This window comes from Acomys minous, assembly GCF_964271855.1.
Source record: "Acomys minous genome assembly, chromosome: 3".
NCBI lineage: Eukaryota > Metazoa > Chordata > Mammalia > Rodentia > Muridae > Acomys > Acomys minous.
The window spans coordinates 60906065-60931025 of record NC_140485.1 but is presented as its reverse complement, the minus strand read 5'-3'; the positions used below and the strand labels follow the sequence as shown (position 1 = coordinate 60931025).

The following is a 24961-nucleotide window of genomic DNA, read 5'->3' as shown; positions in this document are numbered from 1 at the left end:
CTCCCATCCCTGATGGGCTGGGGGAGCTGCGGCAAGGAAGTTGAGACGGGCTCAGAAATTTTGCTTTTTATTTTCTCCACGTCAAAAAAGATACTTCTTCTGGCCTCAGTCTGTAGAGGGGGGAGAGCGAGGAGGATAATTCAATTTGAGCTGCACACCCCCTGACTGGGTTCTGTATGAATTATGGATTTTTAAAAAGACAAGAAGGGAGGTGAGATATTGAATTTCCCAAACTGGTTTTTCTCTTACTCAATTTAAGGTTCATCTTCTTGTTCTGATTTAGGCTCTGGTGTGAAAAGTGGCTGCACAGCATCTCTCCTGGTCTTCTCCCAATTAGTTGGTGGGTGTATGCAATCCCAGGAAGCAAGGGGTTTCTTTTTCTGTGTTCAGGGGCTCTTTTCTGTGGTTCCTGTTGGCCCTGTCATTGTTTGCAGGAAAAATCAGAGCCCCAGGCCTTGATGGGGCTCAATAGGAAAACGCCAGGGTTCCCAGACCACCAAGGGACTCACATTTGGGTGCAGGGATGTTTGAGTGGGGGCTGGCACAAACGGAAGATTTGTGAAGACAGAAAAACACAGGCAGTGACTCAGGAATGCAGTCATCAGGGTCGTGACGTGGGGGCCTGTCATCTTTATGAAGTCTTTTTTTCTAAAACACCAGGCAGGCTGGAGCCGAGGGGTCTGTACCAGCTGTGACCTCATGTGCCCTCACAGGACATTTGCCCTTATCTGGAGACATTTTAGGTTTCTCACGACTTGCTGGGGTGGGGGTTGGGGAGTTGCTATTAGCATCTAATGGGAAGAGGCCAAGGACACTGCTAGGCATCTTTCAAAGTAGGGTCTCTCCAATTAAGGATGATCTCACCCAAAAGGGTCAATGGCTCACTGGTATAGAAATCCAACCCTAGCTCAACTTTGAGATAAAAATCAAAATTCTGCAGGAACTGATAGCTGCCTTGGTGCAGTGGGAATATCTACTCCACACATCTCGAGGGCAGGAGGAATGTTGAGTATTGTCCTGTGTCTGTCGCTAGCCAGATAGCTGGCACAGATGAGCCCTTCCTGTGCCTTCTTGACTTCTATGCTACAAAACATGCATGCAGAATCTCAGAGAGGAAATGAGAGAGAGAGAGAGAGAGAGAGAGAGAGAGAGAGAGAGAGAGACAGACAGACAGACAGACAGACAGACAGACAGACAGACACAGACACAGAGACGGAAAGGCTGAGAGAGAGACAGAGAGACAGAGATAGAGAGAGACAGAGACAGAGACAGAGAGAATAGTATTCTCAGGATTCCTAACAATTCTTCTCTGCTCATGGAGCTTTCCCAGGACAACGCTACTTTATATTCCTATAATACATACTGAGAAGGATGCTACAGTTGCCTTCCAGATGTGCACATTTCCCAGACAGCTGTTCTTGACAGCTAGTTAGTGAGGGGGCTGGGTCAGAACCGATAAGTCCCGAAGTCCCCTTTTTATTTTTACAAAACAAATCCAGCTTTTTTTTTTCTGATTATAAAAATGATACATGCTCATTCTCTCTTAAAAAATTCAAACTGTACAGGAAAACATGAGAAAGAGACATAAAGAAAAATCACCCCGGTCCTTACAGCAGGAGATAAACAAATGTAGACATCTTGCTGCTTATCTTTCTAGCTCTTTCTGAGGCATGGGCTTGTGTTTATTTTCTTGTCAGTGGGGGCGAGGGGGTGGGGTAGGGCGGGTGGTGACTTCATTCTCAGCCTCAGTAATGGTCCCGGCTGGGTAGTTCTCTGGGGTGTCTGTCCTATGCTTTATGCTGACCAGTCTCTCTCACCTCTGCTTCAGGGAACCAGTAATGTACCCAGCCCCAACTGTGACAACCAAACACTGTCTCTAGATGTCACTTCATGTTCTCTGGGGAGAACAACAACATTACCCCAGAGCCAGAAAAGGGTCTAAAGTCCAAGTTTTAGGGTTTTGTTGTTTTGATTTGCTTTGGTTTTTGGTTTTTGTTGTTGTTTTGTTTTCCCTTTTCAATTCTTTTAGACAGATCTCACTACGAAGACTAGGCTGGCCTTAAACTCAGAATTCTGCCTACCTCTGCTTCCCAAGGGCTGGGATTAAGGGTGTGTGTGTGTGACCATGCCCCCAGCTACACTTTGCAATTCAATATGGAAGATTAGGAGGCCAAGATTAGGAGCTTTATTTAAATTGTCTTCCTTGAGCCTCAGTTTCCAGTCCTACAAAGCAGGCTGAGTCTCCTCCCAGGATATGCGTGAGGTTGCGGGACCCTTTGGACCTAAGAGAATTTTGCATCTGGTAGATCCCTTGGGTACCTGGTCTTCTGTTTCCCGGGAGGAGAGGGGAGGGGCCTGTTCTGGGAAGGGAGTCTTCAGCTGCTCATCCCAGGCAGGTCAGTGACAGTTTCTGTTTGTTTGAGGTTTGGTTTTAGGTGAAATCTTTTGGAAAGCAGAAGTAAAGAAAATCTGCATCAGGGGGTCGATGTCGAGGGTTTTTTTTTTTTGTCTTGTGTTTTGTGTTTTGTTTTTTGTTTTTTGTTCCCATGTTAACTTTGTTATCTTTTAAGCTTCACATATTTTGAAACAGGGGTGGAAAAAAAATACGAATTTGTGAGAAGCTGCTAGAGATCTGGGCAGAGCCCCGGGGGCTGGGAGAGGTGAGTCACAGGCTGCTTGTATTAGATTTTCACCAAGTAACCCATGGTTTCAGCTTCTGCTGAGAAAAGAGGGGGCCCTGGAAGCCTATCTTTCTGGCCTCTTTCCCAGCTGGCCTCTGTTTCCACCCTGCCCCCCCCCCCCCATTGCGCCCTTGAGTGGATCCAGGAGGCCCTGACTTAACACCCGGTCTGGTGTCAGGTTGCCATGGAAAGAAGCCATGTCTTCCCTGGTCCCTAAGGGCTAACCTGAAGAGTGACCTAGGTTGGCTACTGCTCTCACTGACCTCTGTCTCCTAGTCCATAGCATAATGATGCCCTAACCCTCCTAAGCATCCTCCTTGAACCATGTCCCCCAGGGACCCAGAAGACCTAAAGGCCTGTCTCCTGTCCCTGCCACTCACTTGTCCTCTGCCTTTGAGCACCTGAGGCTCTTCGGTGACTTGCCCATGACCAGGTCTCCTTTGCTGACACTTCTGTGACTCTCTGGCCAACACTGATCTCTCCATTAGTCTGGGAGCACCCTATTGGCTGGGTCCCTAAATTTGTTCTCAGTTGTAGTGAGACCATCTCACATGACTCCCTGGAATCAGTAGATGTTGGGAGTATGTGTTTTCACTCCTAAACGTGTGTTTTGTTTTGTTTTAATTTTCAGCATCACAGTCTTTCATATCCATCTGGAGCGCATACAGCTCCCCAACCTGACCCTATCCCTGCTTTAGGGACTCAGATGAACATCTCCCATTAATGGGTTTGGGAGATTCATTCATTGAACCACCTGCCTGATGGCCCAGTGGCTCCTTTACTGCCTGCCAGCCAGTGTGGGAGAGAAGCCATGAGTCAGCAGACCCCGCTCCATGGCGTGACCATGGCGCCCGCTCCAGCCCTTTCCCAGGGAACGTCCTTAGCCATAATGGAGAAATCATGTGAGATGTAATTTATAGTGAAAACCGACCAAGCATTTGTTCTAGTGAGCCACCCATGCAGAAAGGGCATTGGACTATTGTGGGTGGGGCCCACAGCTGAGGGTGGCATACTGTTCTCCAGGTCAGGATGCCACAAGCTGGGCACCAGGAAGAGTGCTGGGACTGATCTTCTTGGTGGCCGTAGGACATCCTTCCATTCATGTTACCTTGGAGGGGTCTCTATCTTGGACCACGCATCACAACTGGAACACAGCACCTGCTCTCCCCCTGGGCATCTCAGCCCTAAGCCGTAGTGGCTCAGCAGCCAAGGCTGTGGGACTCGCTCTCCTCTTACCCCATCACCTCCTCCGTGGTTGAAGTATTGACGCCTCTCCAGGACAATCCCACAATTAGCTGTCTACAAAGAGGTTTGGGTTTTTCTTTTTTTGTTTTGTGTGTATGTGTGTGTGTATGTGTGTGTGTGTGTTTCCAGATTGCATCCCAAGTCATACCTCTTGATCGGCAAACATGCCATGGCTCACCCCGTCCCTGCCTGGTGAAAATCCAACCTTGGGGTACCTTGGGGTAGCTCCGTGGGGCCGAGGCCTTCTTCTCATGTTCTCCCTCTTGCCCTTCACTCACACGGCTCTTCCTCTAGAAGCCAATCTGCCAGGACTCTCAAGATATAAATGCTACAGAAGACCTATGTCTACCTTGTCTTTGATGTACCTCAGGGGCCCAGAGCAGGGATGGCAAAGGGTGACATATGTCCTGTGGGCTGTTTGTCCTAGCAGAGTAGGGTGACTCAGCATGTAGGAATAAGGATGGCACTGTGGCCCTGGCTTCTTTCTCCTTCCTCCATCTTTCCTAAGACTGTCTTAGAGGAGGTTGTTCTATGGAAGCTGAGGAGGAGGAGGAGGAGGAGGAGGAGGAAGAGGAGGAGGAGGAGGAGGAGGAGGAGGAGGAACTTAGCTCACTCCCACCCTCTCCCTACCTGGAACCCTTGGTCCTTGGTGACAGGCTAAGGGCTCCTCCCCGTTGGCTGACCTGTGTGCACAGATATTCCCTAGGTGTGAAGGCACGGGCCACAGATGCTCCATTCACAGGCGGGTGCCAACACCTAGTACTGGGGCACATTTGCTCTCTTAGAGAGTGGTCCAGAATCACCTCAGATTACATGAACATCTTGCCTTTCAGTAAAGTGAAGAGTTTTAGGGGAGCATAGGGAGGTATTTTGGGCAAACAGAGCCTCCTCTGAGCTCCATAGCTCTCAGATGGGGTGTGCTCTGCTTTGTGGCCTCTACTGACCTTCTGAACCTACAAGTTCTCCTGTTAGAGGCAACCGAGGCAACCTTTCCCTAGAACATCCCAGACATATGTATGAAGCCTCCTGGCCCAGTTTGCCAGCAAGGCCGAGCCCAGAGCCCGGATGCATCACAGAGCCTTTGACTTGCCTACTGCACTCCATGGCTTTTGGATGGTGATGCTTCTCCCTGATGCCCATCAGGAGTCCATACTGTCTCCTCCCCATGGCAGCGCACCAAGGCATTGGAGTCTTCTGCCTGACCTGAACCACAATTGCCTGGTAAAGGAGCATCTGGTGCTCTATCATAGATGTGTGCACAAGAAGATGGAGCTACTATGCAGACAGGTCACACACACACACACACACACACACACACACACACACACACACACACACACACACGTCGCAGTATGGCTGTTAAGCCTGCTTCATCCTGAATACACCTGTGCTCAGTGGGGTGTTCACTTCTGCATCTGACTCTTACTGTGGCCCATGGGAGTTCTCCCTCCTGGGGGACAAGTCAGCACACCCCCTGAGGCCACTTTTTTATTCTTCTCTGTGGTGCCCATCTCATTTGAAAGGAGTGACACCTTTCTGGCTGGCCTGTCTACTCATCTCTGGGAGGTTGGGCTGTAAGTTTAAGACTTAAACATTTTTGGTATGGAAACGACGGCTTGGAGCTCCCATGCCCTTGCTGTTTCTCCATCTTGTTTTGCCACTCAGCTGAAGGTCTGCATTTCAGTGTCACCTAATGGCTCTCCTGGTCCCCTCCAGACTCCCTGCTTTCTGTAGTAGCTTGGCTGTCTGTGCCCTCTGTGGGATGCTCTTCAGTACTGGTTGGCTGATGCTTGGGCTTTGGTCACGCTGGGTGATGCAGTGTCTCTTCACGGTGGGTTGGCCCAGGGTACATGCTGTACACAAGAGGTCCCCAGGAATGCCAGCATGCACTGTCCACTGAGGCCCTGGCTTCTCCTCCACAGGCCTCATTGCCCTCTATTCTTTCAGTCAAGTGTCATCACCAGTATTGAGTTGCTGTCTGGAGTGATGGCACCAATAGGAATTATTTTGAGTTACCTGTCTCCTTCCCTGTTTACCTATTCAATGATTTGTGCCCCTTAATGGCTCAAAGATATTTAAAATTTTAAACTATTCTTAATGTGTGTAGGTCAAAGTTGGCTCTCTCCTCACATAGGCTCTAGGGATGGGATGCAAGTGGCCTGTCACCTCTCCCAGCGGAACCTCAGCAGCTTTCAGCCATTAAATGTGGTTACCATCCTGGCTGACTGTTGGCCAGACTGCCCAGCTTTGAGCACATGCCCACACACCCATGCTCCAACTCATCAAGTCTAAGAGCCACCCGTTTCCTTCAGGAAGCTGGTTCCTCTGGTTGGCAAATGGCCTTTCCACCAAAATCTAGGTACTGTCACTGCTTCTGGGAGCGAGTTATGTCCGTACTCATTAAAAAAGGCCACGCCACGGCCACAAGTGTGCATGCCTAGTGAGTCATTCTCTATCTGTCTGTCTCTAAAGGACCTTTTTTCTAGGTCACAGGTTCTTATACTAACTGTCCTAGGCAGCAGGACAGTGAGATGGAGCTGAAGGAGGGTGACAACCCACTGGTTGAGTGTATTTCAATTAATTTCCTTTGAATTAATCTGTAAATAAGATAAAATTCAGTGCAGCTAACAGACCCTGTAACGTCCCTCCTGAGTAATTTGTCCCCAGTAGGATCTGGAACAAAATCTAGAAAAGCTTCTGGTTGTCATGACTGGGTGGCGGCAGTGGTGGCTTCTGGTATCTAATGAATACAAGCCAAGTTGGATTCACTGCCTGTGGTGGCCAGGAAGACCCCAGTACCCCAATCCAGCCTCATGTGAGCAGTGATCAGGGACCCCTGGTCAGAGGGCAGCTGCCCCGCCTCCATCTCTCCTCCCGCATGTGGCAATTTCCACAGTTCCCGATTCCAACTATCTTCCCCACTAGAAACACACCCAGGAGTCTTAGCTCTTTGTGAGGACAATGGCTACAGACCAGGAGGAGGGTGGGAAGACGAGGGACAGGTAACATGAGAAAGGAAGCGAAGCTAAGGGCACGGAAGTGCTGGAAAAGCAGAAACACCTGGGTCTTACCTGGCTTCCGCTCACAGACAGCCCATAGATAACCCCCAGCTGAGCCTCACAGCCGCTCCTCTTTACACTTAACCTGCTCCGCTTGTGTTTGATTCCTCTTCAACTTCTCCCCCACCCACCCCCTGCCCCGCCCCCTCCAGAGTGACTGCATCCTACATGAAAGATGCTCCAGCTCTGCTGCAGTTGAGTGCAATGTAATGAATGGGAACAGATGTTAAGAAATAAGAAGCAGCAAAGTCTGTGCAGGAAGCAAACCAAACGGAGCAGGTGGAGTGAGTGAAAAGGACCACACACTTGCTTTGTAACCTCGCAGGCAGCTGGGCAGTGGGAGAGCACAGACGAGAATGACACCCATCAATCTTTCTACACAAATTTATTAGCCAGATGCTGTGCCATACATACATGGGAGAGACGGCATTAACGACTCATAAAACTGGGTACTTGACTCCCAAGCCCCACAAAGGTGGTTAACCAAAAAACCCTCCAGACTGGGCAGAAGTTCATGCCTGTAATACCAGTTACCCGGGAGTCTAAAGTAAGAGGATTCCAAGTTTGAGGCCAGTATGGGTAACTCGGGGGGATTTTGTCTCAATGTAAAGTAAAAAGGGGGCTGCAAGTGTTGATCCGTGGTAGAACACTCTCACATGAAGCTGAGTTCAAGCCTAGTCCTGTAGAAAGAAAAAGAGGACACAGAAGTAAAACAAACCACCCACACCAAGGAAGGTCTGGTGCTAGGAAGCAAAAGCGGACTGGGTGGTGGGAGGTGCCCCAGAAAAGGGTGCAGGAGGGTAGGAGGACCCTACACAAGGAGGCACAAGCCTAGGGAAACAGGATGCTGCTGGCCGACAGCAGACAGGGTGTGCGTGCTGACTGGAGCAGGACTAGCCTAGCAGAGGCTGCCACAGGGGATCAGGGCAAAGACAGGGTCCACTCTCAAGGACAAGGGCCTACTTACAGCTGTTGCTCTGCAGACACCTTCAGGAGAGCCTCCACCCAACCCTCTGAAGCGAGCACAACAGGATTGAGGGGGGGCCCTCCAGAAAGGCCCCTTCTTGTCATCTTCCACATAATGCTGTTCTCTTTGCATAGGAATGGAGATGCCCTCTTGGGTCCTGCCAGTTCTGCTTCTGTCTCCCCAACCCTGGGACCCTAGGCCGTGAGTCTCCTGTGATCACTCAGCCAGGATCTTAGCCATCACAGAACGCTCTGGATAGCAGTGTCCAGCTGTACACGCTCACCTGCTGGCTGCCTTAACAACGGGAATATGGCGGCCTGAGCAGCAGGTTCAGGACACTCAGATGAGACCCTCACAGTTCCCAGTGGCACTTGTATCTCTACCAGCTACCTCAATGTGGGAGGGAGATTTTGAGGGTGAGTTCTGCGTTAGACACTCTGCTGGAGTCCCTGTTGGCTCTCGTCAGAGGATGCTGTTGGCCCACTCCTAAGCAGAGAGAAGGCTAGTTCCTCCCAGTCATAAAACCCAAGGGAAGAACAGCCCTCCTCTGCCGAAGGCTTGGGCCTCTTCTGCTGTGTCCCGATGCTGTTGGTTTGTCTTTCAAGCCTAGCAGGAACTTCCCAGCCTACGCCAAATGGCTATGGTTCTCGGAAGCAGTCTGGAAACAGTGAACAGGGCATGGGCTAGTCGGTGCTCCCAAGGTGACTCTCTGAGTGCTGCCAGCAAAGGGGCAGGAGAGACCACTTGTGTCATGGCCAGATTTGTTTATGCGACTGCATCCAAGTGGGCTCACTTACATGCAGTAGCACAGAGAGGGCCATGGTGTGGCAAGTATCTGGTACAGTAAACCCTCTTGTAAGTGTCTTTGGGTGGTGACCCAATCAAACCATTTCTAATAAGACTAGTAGATTCCAAGGCTCTGAGAAGGAGCCACCTTGCTGGGCCTATGTTCTAGCACGACCTGCCTCCCAACTCAAAGGCCCCATGGGTATTGGGTCTGTGTAAGGTGAAAATCAGTTTTTACCTGAGGACACAGAGCTTCCCCCAAGTTCTCCTGCTTAGCAAACCTTTCCTTCAGGATGACTGTTGTGTTCTCAAGCAGAAGAGACATCTGTGAGGCCATGTCACACATAGCAGTGGTAAAGGCTTCAATGGTGACACAGCGCTGGAAACTCCAAAGATGCTTAGAGTAGAGAGAAAAAAATGGGCCAGGGAATGTTAACAACGTAAGCAAAACAGACACACAGAGCCTCCTACAGCCATAGTTGTAAAGCTCTTCACCTTCCTATCTCTGTCCTAGTGGCCAAACAGCCATCAGAAGACATATTTATGGGCAACCTTTGGGTTATTGTCTGACCATGGGAGACATAAAAGCCATGTTTTTAAAAATACAGATCCTTTTCTAATGAGGGAATGAACGCAGGTCATTAATGAAATAGGCTTGGAAGTCATCTTCCAAGGCCTGCCCATGACCCTAGATAAATCATCTTCCCAGAATCCACTTCTTCAGGGTCCTCAACCAGGCAAGCACCAAGGACAAGAAATCAAGTCTACAAATTTGATTTCTTAAGTCAAAAAAGACAAAGGCTTTCTGAAACCCAGTGGTTGAGCAGAGAAAGAAGACAGAGCCATGGTGCTCCAGCTGGCCCAGCAGAGCAAGGGCAAGGAGCAGAAACCGCGGAGCCATCATGGAACCACACACGTGATGGACACCCACCTTGGGCCCTACCACCATGATGAACACCAAACCCAGACATCCATAGGTGACATGACTGGAACAGCTGGGGATGCTGCCAGGCCCAAAAGCTGCTCAGGACAGAGGGGTTCCAGGAACTCTATGCCAAGTGGCTCTCAGAAAAGGAGTGCTTCTCTGTGTTAGCATCACCACCACAGCTGTGCCACTTAGTGGTGAGGGGCTGGGGTATTTTGTACCCCACTGGAGCCCACAGGAAGAGCATAGCTTTAGTGGAGGTCAAAGGAGTACTATAAGGCGATCCCTTCATCAAGTCCCCTCTGTGCACCTGTTCCCAATGCAGACTTTGACTTGGAGGCGTCCAGTAGCCCTCCATCTTCCTCATGGACTGGAGATGTGGCTCTAGGTGTTGGCCACACAAACCCCTTTTCCCACCTATCAAAACAAAGAAATGTCATGAGGTGCGCTCAACTCTCTAGGTTGCTGAGGTGAGCTGGTGACTTAAGAGGAGCTAAGAGGAAGCTACTGGAAGCATACACCATCATCCTTGAAAACTACTCTAGGTTGCTCCTTCAAAAACTTGTATAGCATCCAGTCCAGCCTGCTGCAGCTTATGGGAAAGAGGGCGCTTTGAGATGTTCCTACCACTTGAGGTGGCTGTCCAAGGCTGCTTCTTTCTAGGGTTCTATTTGTTTAGCAGACTACAAAGACCCAACTCTCACTATAGGTTGAGCCCCCAAAGAGCTCAAGATCCCCTAAGTATGAGGGTCCCTCCTCTTTACACTGTCAGAGAGTCCCCAGAGGAAGCCTCCCCATGATTTGACCACTTCAGCGAACAGGGTGCGCAGACCTGCACCGGCTCCAGGGCAAGCTCAAGCTTCTGCTGCCATTCCTGTGAGTACGCACCACTTGCCGCTGCATGCCCCATGCTACCCTGTCACTCCCCCAAGGGACAGCTCACATGTCACCCTCGGTGCTTCTACTGTGTAGACCCCAAGCCAAGTTAGTGGGGAGAAATCTGCTTCCCTCATTTCTTATAGCGCCCAGGCACGGGCTGCTGCAGGGCAGGTCCCTGACAGCCTCAGAACCACCTCAGGCTAAGTATCATCTTGGACCCTCCTCAAAGGCCAGTACTAGCTGGCAGGGGTGGAACTGGACTCTGGGAGTCAGCTCACTTCCTAAGTTAGAAGCTGTGTGGCCCTGGGCAAGCCAGGCTCTCTCTTGTGGTTAAGCTTCTCTTTAAGCTGCCATGGAGGTTAAGTGAATTAAATGAACATATAGTCCCCTGAGGCCCAGGACTCTGCACTGCAGACACTACAAACAGGTCAATAAGGATGAGGCCTTCTGAATTACCAAGACGCAGCTCGGAGCGGTAGGCAGATGACACAGGGCCACCCTCCACGTCCACAGGACTTAGGCCTCAGGCTTCAGGAGAGGGACCATCCAAGCCTCGTCATTTTTTTCAAGAAGCAAGAGTGAGCTAGGGAGAAACTTGTACAGCCAAGGAAATGGAGTTGACCAGCCCCACAGTCCCCCTCCGATTCTCAGCCCTTCCTCCTGTCTGCTCGTATGCTGAGAGAGGCAAGCCTGGATTCCAGGACCTTACTGGTGACTTCTATGCTTTCTATACCAGGCTAGGTCCCACTCAGTTGGTGTGGAGGGAGGCCCAGGGACAGATAGCACCGATGTTGCCATGGTAACTGCCTAACTCTGTGGTACAGGCCAGGTTACTAAGGAATGAGGGAACTAGGTGGCCATGCTTGCCTCTTAAGCCTATCCCAGGCCGCCACGGAGGTTCACTGTTCATTCCCCTCGCCTTCCCTTCTGCAGACCCAGCTTCAGTTCCTGAACAAGCCTAGGCTTCCTAGGCCAATGTCATAGCAAAGTTGGGGCGGGGGGAGAGCCAACAGATCAGCTCTGATGGCTTCGAATTCCTGGGACAAGAACAGCTGCACTGCACTTCAGAAAAGGCAAAGGGCAAATGCCTACAAAATCCAGCTCCCTCTTTAAGATGAGTGACATGGATGGGTGGCGGCAGGAGTCAATGCTGACCAACAGGGGGCAGCTGCCCCTTGCCCACGGCCATCTATGGACATGTGGACGCCCAGAAGAGCGTAAGTTGAGTATCTGAGGACTTGGGTAAAACCTAGTATCTCAAAACTAGTGAACGAGCTATTGTTATTCAGACAAAGAAAGAATGGAAGAAGAAAGCGGGTGGTGAAAATATTATGTATCTAGGTAAGCCTAGGACTGGTGGGTGGCTTCTGGCTCTTACAAAGGTAAGTGTTAAACTTTGCTATTGATCGCAAAGGTTCAGGGCTACTCCTTTCTGAGGCCCACTCAGCTTCTTGCCTAGAGACCCAGGGAAGAGAGAAGGTACCCAGTTGGCACTGAGCTTGGCACTCACTTCTCTCTGACACCAGGACAGGGCAAGACCCACAGGCTTTCTCCCTACACTGTCCCTGTGAGCTGGGACTTACTCAGCCTGACTGTGAGGCTCCATGGCTGTCTGCCAGCAACATCTCCATCTTGTTCTCCTGGCCTCTCTTCCTGCCCATATGTAGGCAGAGCATCGCATCCTCCAGACCCCTCCCTCCGCCCTGTTGCCAACTGCGCTGCCATTTGGCCTGTGACACTTAAAACCACCTGCCTACCCTTGCCACGTAGGATCAATGCTCCCAGTTGTCGGGACCCTGCCTGCTGCCTTACTTGGCTCCACATGCCTGGCTCCCAGCACATTTGCTTGCTGACCTATGGCTCAGGCCATTCAAACCCCTTTCCAGCCAGGCTGTCTTTATTTGGCTCCTTCATCCCATAGAAGGCCCACACAAGCCCATTCCTGTCCCTATAAGGAGAAGTCAGGCAGGGGACTGGGGGCATTTTGAGCGGCAGGACAAGGTGTGGGCCATCTGTGTGCCTGTGTCATGGGAGCACATGCCTAGAGCATGATGTGATGTCCGCCACAGCTGTCCCCTTCTCCTTGGCTTCCAACCCCAGTGGGCCCCATGGCCCTGCTATTAATATAATAAAAGAGGCCTAGCAGCTGGCTGGGACAAAATCTTTCCACACAGACGGTGACAACTGTCATACTGTGGACTCCAAACGTCCTCAGTATGCATTTTTCCAAAAAGGGCACAGCTGAATCTGCCTGGGTGCCTGCTACTGAAGACTGCTGACTTGGTCTTGGCAAAAACAGATAGAAATTGCCAAAGACCAATATGGAGGCATTTCACGGGGCTCCGAATGCAAAATGCAGCTGTAGGGAACTCCTGGGTTTATAGCTGCACTGAGGCTCAAGGCAGGGCCCATCCCGGTTAAATGGCACATGTCACAAGGAGCAGGGGAAGCTGCTTGAATGTCCCCTATTTCTCTCTATGGGAGAAGGAAGATGGCTTCAGTTTACCCAAAGAACCAAGAAGGGGTGACAACCACAAACAGACAATACGGAAAGGCACTGTTGTCCGATACTGTCAGAAGAGCTGTGTGCCTCCTGGACCCACCTAAAGGGCTCCAGAGAGAAAAGGGTTCCAGGTAGCAGGAACAGAAGGGACACACGGATGTCACAGGCTTGATGGCCTCACCTCTACTTGAGTGTACATGAAAACAGGATTCTAGAGTTAAATACTAAACCCCAAGCACAGAGCCTCTGGCCGGAAGCAGCTTGCTGGAGCCTGAGGGCACAGGTCAAGCTCTTTATGATAAGGCTGCTTCCTCTGCAATGTAAACATGTCTAGTGACAGCAAATGTCACAGCCAAGTCCCTCAAGACAATGAGTTCTGTCCATGTATTATTAGGAGGCAAATGTCAAGGAAAGAAAACAGATGCAAGTCATTTATCCTAGTTGCAATTCAACTTACTGGAACCAGAATCCCACCCCAATGCAGAACTCAAGTCCCATCTGAAGTCGGGAGGGGCTGGTGAGCTGGTGAGACGGTTTAGCCAGCATAGGCCCTGGCTGCTGAGAAGCTTTACTAGCTGGGCTCCACGCCCAGAGCCCAAACTGTCCTACAAGGTCTGGTCACGTGCGCCCCACACAAATGAATGTTAACAAGAGGAAAAACCAAAGGCTAAGAGTAGAGATGTGGGAGAGGGAAGCCACTTTGGTAAATGCCTTAAGAGCAATAAGATGACATTATAGTCTGTAAGTGCCACCATACACTACCAGAGTACCCTGTGCATTTACAAGGAAGCCCTACTTTCCCTGATAACTCAACAATGTCAGGCCAGAGGCAGCGGGTGGGGCTGGGGACAGAGACCTTGACTTCTAAACTGGAGAACATTCTTTAAATTGTGGCCATTCCTAGCCTCAACTGTCTAGATCTGGGATCAGAAGAGGAGGTCTTTCTCGTCCAGGCTTCAGTGGTATTGCAGGAGGTGGGGTGTGCACCTACAAGCCGGGAAGACAATCCACCCAGCACCTGAAGTACGCCGGCCGCCCATGTCCTCCCTCCCGCTCCCCTCGCAGCAAAGCTCTGAAATACAGGTTGCTGACTTTCAGCTCCTCTCTGCTGAGCAAGAGAGATGAAGCTCAGGTCACACCCCAGCCCCACCGGCAAGGAGACCAGTTCCAGTCCTTCCCCCAACACACACTTAAGCCTTAGCTCTGTGCAGTGTGGCCGAGTTATTAGATAGTACATATCATTTAGACAGCCACATGTGCCTCTGGAGCATCTAGCCTGCCATGGGTGCACGGGGTGGACATCTGGACAGAAAGCAGGCTCGCCTTTCTTGTACCTCAACTCCACAGTCAGGTGCCTGGCTTCAGTAATATCTGGTGCTTTTGGAGAGGGACAGACTTTTGAATAACCAGCAGAAAAAATATGTCACCAAATTACAGCAGCTTCTCCTTGGCCAAGTCCTTCTGGCTGTGTAGACGTGGCTGGCCTTGACTGTGGGACAGGGTGCGGTTCTATTTCCAGCCTCCAGGGCACTGCTAGCTTCTGTTTTTTCAACAAGGGGCCCGTTCTAACGTGATCAAGAAAGGAATGTGAAAACTGTCAACTGTCCATCTGCCTGTGCTCAAAAAATAGACCTGCTATCAAGACGGTCTGACATCTGAGCCCTGGGCCTGCTTCCCTTCTCCACTTGAAGACTCCTCATTTGGTGCATCAACAGTTGAGACAGAGTTCAGGCTCCACCCCCGAGCCTAAAGCTGGCATTACCACAGCCCTGCAGGCCTCACCCCTCCTCTCCCAGTCTGTGTCCTTACTTGTAAAGACAGGGGGCCAAGACTGGCTCTGTCTGGTCCCTTCCAGATCCAGAACTTCTGTGCAAGTCCAACAAGTTGGGCATAAAGAGGACAACCCTTAAGGTGGCCTCCTTGGCATTAGGTTTCTTCTACTCACTTCCATCACAGCTGTCTCCATCAAGGGCCAGATCTAGGCATCTTTGCAGCATCTGATGTGTTCTCCTGTGGGGCCTAACAGTACGTCTAATCCCACAGGCTAATGCAAAAGGATGATGCTTGGGGCATCCTGTTATCATACAACCAACTGTGTTCCCTATTTCTCTTGCTCCATCTCCCTCGGCACACCCACGCTGTTCCCAAGCTTTGTGGATGACCTGATTAGTCCCTAAAGGCACTCTTACCACCATCTTACATATGTCTAGAGTCAACTCTCTTAGCTACAACCAACTGTGGTTTTCCCTTTTCCCTCCTAATCCTGGTACCAGATAAAATCAGACATCTCTGGTCAGCAGGCTTCCTACCACCCAACACCATTCAACTCTGCCTCCTCCAGACTCATCCCTCTGTCCCAAAGCTCTGCTGACACCCTGCACCACATGACCACCCTTCAGTCTCAGCTCAAGTGTACAGGATACATTCTCCAGAAGGCATCTGACATATCCAAGTACAGGGCGGCTCCCCATGCTGGGTGCTCTGAAAATAGAACAGTTCCTTTCTGGGCTCTTTAGTTCCTTACAATGAGCCCCTCTGTGGCACGATGCCTACTGGGTCCTCTATATCCCACAGCCTGTCCTGTCTCAAAACAACCACACACACACATACACAAAAGCACTCACCGAAAGAAAATTAGAATTGTATTTCACACAGACACAATGCAGCTTAGCTGCGTCTGACACTGGGCCCTTTCTGCCTGAGATTATTGAATTCCTTTCTTTTATTCCTTTCACGTTTTCTACCACTTGCCACCATCAATGTCACCACTTTTATCAACACCATCAGCACTCTTCCCATCATTACCACCAGCCACCTAACACTCCCAGAACAAAATGTGTAGAAGAAAACATGGTGAGCCATAAATGAGGGTAAAGAAATTAGAAAACAAAAACCAGCAACCTAAATAGTCTTCGCTGATGAAAGCAGTGGTTCTCAACCTTCCTAATGATGCAACACTTTAACATGTTGTGGTGACCTCCAACATAAAATTATTATCATGACCACTTCTTCATAACTTTAATTTTGCTATTGCTATGAATCATAATGTAAATATCTGGGCTTTCTGATGGTCTCAGTAGAAAGGTCATTTTATCCCTAAAGGGATCACAACAGGCTGGTTGAGAACTGCTGGACTAGAAACACCCAGAGGGAGAAAATGGAAATAACTTTAGAGTAAAAGAAGCTCAGATTTACCAAAGATCTTAACTCTAAAGCCCAAGAAGGCACTTAGCTGGAAGGTCCTGGATTTTGAGATTTCAGATGATAAAACTTCAAAGAAAATGTGTCATGTTAAGAAGAAAAAAAATAACTTTACAAAGATTTTTTTGTTTTGTTTTGTAGGACATTGGACTACTGGTTTCTCTGCTCTCTTTCTCAGTGTTTATTGCTGGAGCACAGGGTGCTTCAGCTTTGTGACTCTGTCCCCTGCCATTGTGCTGACAACATTGGTGGTATGAAGTCACCTGCAAACACTACTTCAACGCCTTCCTTCCCTAGAGTGATGCTTCTGTTGTTCCTCTGGTCTCACTGCTCCAGTGAAGACTTCACACACTACAACAAGAGCAGGAACAGTGGGCGGCCGGCTTGTGGTAGATGAATGGAAACCCGGGAGCTTTCCCCACTTATTATTTAATGGTGGCTATAGGTCTGTCATATTACTATTACACTAAGGCTCCTTCTAATTCAAGTTTTCTCCAGCACTTTTATTATGAAGGGATACTGGGAGTTTTTTGTTTGTTTTTAAGTCTTGCCTTCATCTTTTGAGCTGGTCTTGTGAGTTCACTTCTGTGATGCAACACATTTAAAGGTGTGTGCTGGACTCTCCCTGCTTCCCTGGAATGAAGTCTTCTTCATGTTTTCTTGAATTTGGTTTAAAAATTTTTAAAAAATGTATGTTTTACATGTAGGGTGTGCCTAGACCATGGCTCATGGAGGGAAAGCTCAAATAACTTGTAGGATTCAGTTCTTTCCTTCTAATCTATAGGTGGGTGGGTTGGTCCTCAGGCCTCACAGCAGTCTTATCCACTAAGCTATCTCATTGGCCTTTGTCAAATATTTTGTTAGGCATTTTTAAGCCTGTGTAAAATTGGTCTCTAATTGTGTATGTGTGTGTGTGTGGTAAAATTCACCAGTGAATCCATCTGGGCCTAGACTTTTTTTTTCAGTCGGGAGATTGCTTTTATTACTGCACCAATATCATTACTTGTTATAAATTTGTCTAAATTATTTCTCTCATCTGGGTTTAATATTGGCTGGTCACATGTACTACAAACTCAAAATTTCTTCTTGAACTCCAAAACTTTGAAATCAATCTCTAGATTTTCCAGGTTAGTGGGATGTATGTGCATGAGGCGTGTCCCAGCGTCCTGCCGGCTTGCCTGCTTCTGCTGTCATGTGTAAATATGATCAGCCATGCTACAGTTCTTCTATGCCTTTCTTTTGGTAAAAGGCTTGCCAATCTTACTTATCTTTTCAAAGAATCAGCTCCTTGTTTTATTGATTCTTTGGGGTTTTTTTTTCTAATTTTTATTTTTCGAGACAGGGTTTCACTATGTAGCCTTGGCTGTCCTAGACTCACTTTGTAAACCAAGCTGGCCTCGAACTCACAGCCATCCGCCTGCCTCTGCCTCCTAAGTGCTGGGATTAAAGGCATGCGCCACCACACCCGGCACAATTCTTTGTATTTTTTTAAATTTCCATTTTGCTGGTTTCTGTCCTAAGGTAACTGCCTCTCTCATTTTAACTGTTCATGTTTATCTAAGGCCCTGAGGTACATTATTGAGCTGTTTATTTAGAATTTTGTGGGTTAAAAAAATTTTTTAGTGTGTATTTAACACACACACACACACACACACACACAGACCCCCTAGTATGGATGTCAGAGGATAACTTGAGCTAAGCTCTTTTTTTGACCTCACAGGTCCTGGCGGCTGACGTCAGACTAAACCCTGCTGGGATTCCTTTTCCTGAAGGAAGCACTCGGAGCTATAAGCTCTCTTAAAACTGCTTCACTGTGAGCCAGTGTCTGGGTTTGTTGTGTTTTTATTTCCACTTGCTTCTAGGACTTTCTTCATTTCCTCTTTACTCCTTTCATTCACTTGTCTGTCACTCAGAGGTGTGCACTTTGGTCCCCTGAGTTTGTGAACGTTCTACAGTGTTTCCTGCTAACTTGCAGCTTGACACTATGAGCAGATACAACACAAGGAATTCTCTTAAATTTTCTGTTTTTGTTAAGGCTTGCCTTGTGTCAGTTGTATTTAAAATTATCTGGGGAGTGGTAGAATTTAGTTAGATTTTTTAAAAATTGCTACTTATTTTTAAAATATCTAAAAACTTAAAGAAAAACAAATACTCTCACCATTCAAATTATCTTCTGTCCTTCTGAAAAATAAAACAAAAAAGCCTAAAAGGTAGGAGGACTACACAGCCTTAGTTAAGATTAGTGCCTTCCCTAAATCAGTTTCAGTGTGAAAGCTCACTGCTCTGTGCCCGCTCCCCCACAGACCTGCGCTGGGTCCTCTGGAGGAGCGGAGCCTCCAGAAACTGGCTGAGCATGCACCGTGGAGCCACTGGGGGCCTAATCAACCAGCCAGTTCTACAAGTAGGAGAATATGAGAAAAATGTACAGAAATCAATATCACCCCATAAACATGTTATAAACAGCCTGAAACCCTAATGAAAAACAGACAGCATATTCACAAAGTGACAGAAGTATCAAATGCATGAGAAAACTATGTATGCCATCTCTTCAAGCATCAAATGCCACATTTTACATTCAAATTGTATAAAGAAAATACGTACCCTTAATGTGGGAAAGACTTGAATAAAGAGATTAGACTCCAGGCTTTAAGACTAAATGCAGAAGAGACTACAGCGCCTTCTCATTTAATTTATAGACCAAACGCAGTTCCAGGCAAAATATCACCAAGGTCATTACAGAACTTGATAAAAACGGTTTTTAAATTCATATAAGAAAATAAATGGGCGCACCTATCAGAGTTAGAGAGCAGTATGTGGGAAGAAGGCACGGCTCTGTCTGGCAGGTCTTAAAAGTCAGCATCTAACAATGAAGGCCAGGCTGTAAGCCAGCTGAGGGACACGATAACTTAGCAAACTCAACAGGAATAGGCCGGTCACAGTAAGAAAGTGCAGAGCACATGGTGAGTCAGCGCCTGAAGAGCAGAGACCTCTTTCAACCCTCTTAGCCCCAGCACAGAGGGACGGCGCCGTGATCTTTCTCTTTCTCCTCGCTTTCCTTTCAGCAAGAGAGGCATCAGAAAATGTCAAGAGGACAAGAGGGAGCTTTCCTAACCCTGAGGGGAAACAGCTCTCCCTATTCCAGTCTTCCAGGGTCCATCCCAAGCCATTCTTCCTAGAGCACTGACAGCTAAGTCCTAACCCTAGCTGAGGTTGGAGAACCCACACTATCCTCTAATTATGCATGTGTGAGGGAGGGAGGCTGCATGGACACCCTGCTCTCTCTCTGTCACGCGGTTCTGTGGGCACCCAGTGGCTACCACAGGGCCTTCCCATGCAACAGTGGCTCTCTGAGAACCCACACAACAGTCCAAGACTTGACGCCTCCTTCCACCACAGGTGATAGATGATGGGCCAGGAGGGAATCGATCACCTACATGAGGAAAAGACCACAGTTAGTGAAGGGTTTGATCACAGCAGTGAGAACTGGGACCACTGTCTGCATCTCTGGATGTGAGATCTACACCTCAGTCCTCTAAGCTTTATTGTTTGCCATGCAGTCTTCATGAGACCCATCAGGAACCACATCGTCTTACCACTGTAGTCAGCAACATGGCTCAGCATCTCAGGAGGGTTCAGAGAAAGATAAATAGAAGAGAGCCAGGGGGAAAGGTGTCCATTGGAAGGACAAGGGCTGCCTAAAGGGAGCCAAGGACTGATCACACACCTATATGCATACCCGAGCAGCTTCTGGGTAGTGTACTGAGCTCATGGGGTGGGGAGGGGCACAGCCCAAGCACAGCATAGGGCAGGGTGGGATGTCTACCACACTGCCTTTGAAACAAAGCCAAGTGAAAAGTAATAAACAAACACCTCAGAATCCTCTTTATCTCAAAGCAAAGCTCTGTGCATGAGGCCAATTTTGCCCAGTTACCAGGAAGGGCTGATGAGAGAGCCCAGACTCATTTGCCTGAAGATAACTGTCTCACTTCTCCACTGCACTTTGCATGTATACAATGAGTCCCAGTCTACTGCAGCCTCGGAGACTAGACATGTAAAATTGGTCTAATCATAGTTTGAAGAGCTCAAGCTGGAAGGATTCCATGAGTGTGAGCCTGAACCATGACACCACTAAGGGCTTCTCCATCTAGGCTGGAGGCCGGCCTGCTCCCTCCCCTAAGACTGAAGGCTGAGTCAGAACCTCAGGCAAGGAGGCTGTCTGTCCATGCTGGCTGAAGGGGGATGAAAGGCGGACAAAGGCTGACTGGAAGCCAAGTCCAGAGCTACCTGCAGTGTTTCCACCCAAGACACAAGTTCCAGGTAGAAGCTGTGCATGTGTATTGACCTGTACACAACGGAGGGCAAGAAAAGGCTACTCCTATGTCTCCTCAAGGTTGATGGGTTCAGCTGTGACTCCATCTTTCTCCCAATAGGAGCAGCACAGATAAACCCACTGATGGTCAAGACAGACCTCAGACACGTCCTAAAGATGTTTTTCTTCCTAAATCACAAAATCAGGAGCTTGGAGTTTTCACCATTTCTACTGGTGAGAGCCAATTGAGATCAGTGCAGTCCAAGTAACAGCAAAATAGCACCCTGGAGAGATGAACCAAATGTTCCAGCATTGTGCCCGTCCCCCTGGAGAGCAGGAGGGAGGGGCCTGTACCACATTCCCAGTGGGGTTGAACCTTTCTGGCTGATTGCCACAGTGAGGGGTGGGGAGCACTTCAAAGTCCCTCAGTTCATTTCTCTCCAAAGGAAAGTTTGAAAAGCTCTCCATCTCCAAAAATAGTCCTTTCCAATGACTGTCCAAAAAAACATGCTCAAGCGCGATCATGCCCACTGGCTGGGCAGAGCAGAACAGCCTCTGTCGTCAGTCTCATCTTGGAAAATGTAGGACCTCTGACAATAGCCTGCAAGCCTTCTGCAGACTCATGTTGCCCAGAGCGACCGGCACATCACCTTGTACACGGAACAGGTAGAGTGGGAGCAATCTTTTCATGAGTTTGAAAAATAAAACACAAAACAAAACAAAAAACCCTAAAATCTCAAAGCTGGACTAGGTTTTAAAAGACACAAAGAAAACAATCATTAGCACTGGCCTCGGAAACTGGAAGAACGCTACCTGTGATCCCAGCCCTGATCAGCCTAGCTCCCCTGCTCATCTGCCAAGGTGGAATTTACTGCTCTGTGCCCACTGGCCGCCTGCTGTTAATGTTAGGGGCATCTCACATTGATCTTTGTGTTGCTGGATGGCAGAAATTGTTCATCCTCATTTACTTCGATCTCCCCACAATGCCAGGAATAGTGTCTTGGTCATAAAAGTGACTCAATTCGTGATTGCTAAATAGCCAATTTCATTTGTAATTTCCGAGACAGCTCCAGGAGGGGAGGCAAAGAAGCCAATATAATTAATAGATGGACCTGACTAATGCCTTTGCTCCAGAAAGTGAGTGTTGTAGAGCAAAGGCCCTCAGAGCCTTGCTGCTTACAGGAGCTCCAAAACAGGCCGCTCAGACCCTCCTTCTTGTCACTCAATGGCGGCACCTTCAAAGTCCTCTGAGACAGAAGCAGAGAGGAAGGCCATAGCACCCAACCCCTGTCCTACAGCCTGGAGGGAGTGACATCGAAAATGGCTGTAGCCATCTGTTCACAAGTACCATGGAAACCCCGGCAGTATGTGGTTTGAGGTCCTATGCCCTGGCACAGTCCTGATGAAGACTCTATCCACTTCAGAACCCTGATTGCTAGAACAGTTCTCCCTGCACTGAAGCCCACCGGTGCCACCACCCACAGGTCCTAACCTTGCCCTCTGGAGCTAGGCAAAGCAACTCATAAAGCGTCTTCCATAGAACAAGCAACCTTCTTCCCAACACAGCCAAGTGAGAACCTGACTGCAAGACACTGTGGAAACTGCTCTCCTGTCCACCTGGTCTAGGAGCCTCCTTATGGCAGAGCCCCAAAGGTGATATACGGCTACTCTTTACTTACCAGTAGACAGCCCTTTTGTTCCTTACCCTGATAACAACTGTGGTCATTCATCACCCACTTGGTCCCTTTTGAAATTCACTCTGCAGCCAGCACTTTTTTAAAGTCATGCACATAATGCATTTTAAAGAGCATTTTCTCTGCAGATCCATTTGCTCGCCCTTGGCACTAAGTGCAAGATGGAACTATCTTTCAGTGCAACTCCTGCTTCTCCAGGAGCCCGCACTGAACACATGCTAAAGCCAATTTGTAACTACACATATGACTAGGGCTTGAAAATGTATGTCCTGTTAAATGTCCATTGGTGGTTAAAATGCATCTTGGAAAGAAAGAGCATTGCTAATGCAGAAGAATCCTAGTCCAAAAACATGTATTATGTAATGCGGATTTTTTAATAATGCAGCAATCTCAGCATGTCTGTGTCAATGCACCGGCTCTGGGCTGCCATCTCGGCTAGAGGTATAAAGCACTCCACCTGAAAAAGGAAGCACTTTGCTACACACACTAGAAAACCATACCCCCCCCCCCACTGCTGACAGCTGGCATCAGCTTCCATCAAAAGGGCATTTACCAGCACCCACACAGTCCTGATTTCCTTCTCGATGTGCCCTAAAATTGGCTTGACCAATGTCTTTGTGCTCCACATGCTGTCATCAGAGTTGTGCTAACTGAAAAAAATAAGGTAAGTATATGGAAGTGGTCAGACCCCCTCTGGTACCTCCATTAGTCAGGGAGGAAAGGTAGAGATCAGGATCTCAGGTCTCAACACTAGGCAACCCTGAGCAATGTCTCACCATCACAGCAGTATCCCAAGAGTCAGCAGGGTACAACTACAGACCACAGCCACATGCTTGTTTAAGGCTTTGCTAAGCCAACACCACCCCACCAGACTAGTTAGCATTTTAGGCTAACAAGAAGAGACGCAGCACACACAGACCCCTCAAGCTCCCAAAGCAGTGCCTGGACCTTCCTAAGTCCTGGGCTCTGCATCTGGAAGCTCTAGTGCAGCTTCCGAGTGTATGAGCATGAGTGACCGTGGCCAGCATCGGCTTCAAGACCCGGCTGAGAAGGAACCCCAGGAAATAGTTTGGAAAGGCAACAGTACCTCTTCTTTTGAGTTTCTTCCACATGGACTCAAGGAAAAAACAGCCCAGTTTATGACAATGTGTCCCATGTAAACCAATCCTGCTGGGACTTCACGCATCCAGGAATACAGCTCTATGGCAAACAAACAATAAACAACCCCTGCAAAACAAACAAACAAAAAGAACCCCTATCTCGAACCCCCCCAAAAGCAAACCAAAAGCAAAAAACAAAACCCAAAAAAGAACCCCATGGCACTCCATATTTAACAAGCAAGACAAGATAAAGGAGCCCCCACCCACCCCCTCGGGCACACAGGTGCAGCCTGAGAACTCCCCAGCCCACAGGGATGGATCCATCCCCTCCAGGACCTACCCAGTCCATCAGGTTTCCAGGGCTCAGGATCACGTCTTTTCCTTAGCCTTCAGACTCCAACACCAGGATCTAGTGGTCTCTGGCCGCCCCCTAGCCATGATGCTCTGGCTGATGCACCTGTTTTTCTCATGTAGAATTTGAGGTAGACGAATGAGTCTGAGTCGATGCTCTAGTTAAGGTACATTAACCCCTCAATACCCTTCCTCTAAGTCAAGACTTGCTGGGCTCCGCGGCTGTCTTCAGCACCCAGAACAGAGCTCCGCGTGTGCCGGGAACAGAAACGTGCTGGTGGAGCCCTCTCAGCTGAAACGCATCAGCCCGCGATGACTACCCTAAAACTCCCCTCGGAGAGTAGCCGCTGTAGGGCCTTCTTTTGGGCACTGTCGGCTTCCGATGGCCTTCCAGCACACCTCATGAAACAGAGTTCACCATGCTAGTTCACCGTGCTAACCACCGGCTTGCAAACCCGTACCGCTGCAGCCGGGGGGACCAATATTGGGGAGGGTGGCTTGTCTGTCTACGGGGTGCATACTTTTTTGGAAGCTGCTCTAATTACTTTAACAGCCCTGACAAAAGTAACTGCCTTCGTCATGATAATGGCTACTTGAGGTTCCTAGCCTCCAAGCATCAAGCCCTTGGAGAATGCCTGGTGCTAGGTCATTAATAATCATGCACGGACCCTCCTTTCCCCTCAATATTTGCGATTTGGGGTCCTGGTTTCCAGTTGTTTGATGGCTGTGCTCACGGAGAAAAGGTTGAGGCGTGGAACAAACCCCTGCGGCAATCTACACTCGGCTTCTCTAGTCCGCTAACCTGTAGCTATCTTCCTTGCTTCGCTCGCTAGACCTCGCTACCCCCCCCCCCCCAAAAAAAAACTCGACGCTTTGGCTAAAATCTTCTCAAACAAGGTTCCCGCCTGCCACCTGCCGGCCCGCTAGGGTCTGCGCCATGGGCTATGCGCCACTCCCCCCCCTCCTTACTGCACATGCCCGGCAGAAGTCCGCGCAACTTTATAGAGCCTCAGTGCCCCGTCTCTCCTCAGTCTCCTCTATCCTCTCCCAGAAGAGAGGACCAGTGGAGGCACCTCTCGGAGTCTTAGACTTCAAGGAGTCTGAGACTTAGCGAGAGGAGCCCAGAGGAGACAACCCTTCTCTCTCCTTTACCCATCCCTTTCTTTTACTTACAGACGCAAGCTGAGGCGCGGAGCTAAAGAAAGTTCGTAGTGGTCGCAAGGTAGGTGCATCCTTTTTTTTTTCCGCCCTGAGGTGAGAC

At 49.0% G+C, this 24961-nt stretch overlaps 1 protein-coding gene across 1 annotated transcript in view; it reads left to right on the top strand.

Annotated features, from left to right (window-relative positions):
* The first annotated feature begins 24711 nt into the window (after positions 1-24711).
* The window catches only part of LOC311594752 (neuroendocrine secretory protein 55-like), a 58114-nt gene continuing 57864 nt past the window's right edge, over positions 24712-24961 (top strand). Inside the window, exon 1 of the mRNA XM_084776741.1 lies at positions 24712-24922. The gene's annotated coding sequence lies outside the window, so the exon portion shown is untranslated. The remainder of the gene's footprint in view (positions 24923-24961) is intronic.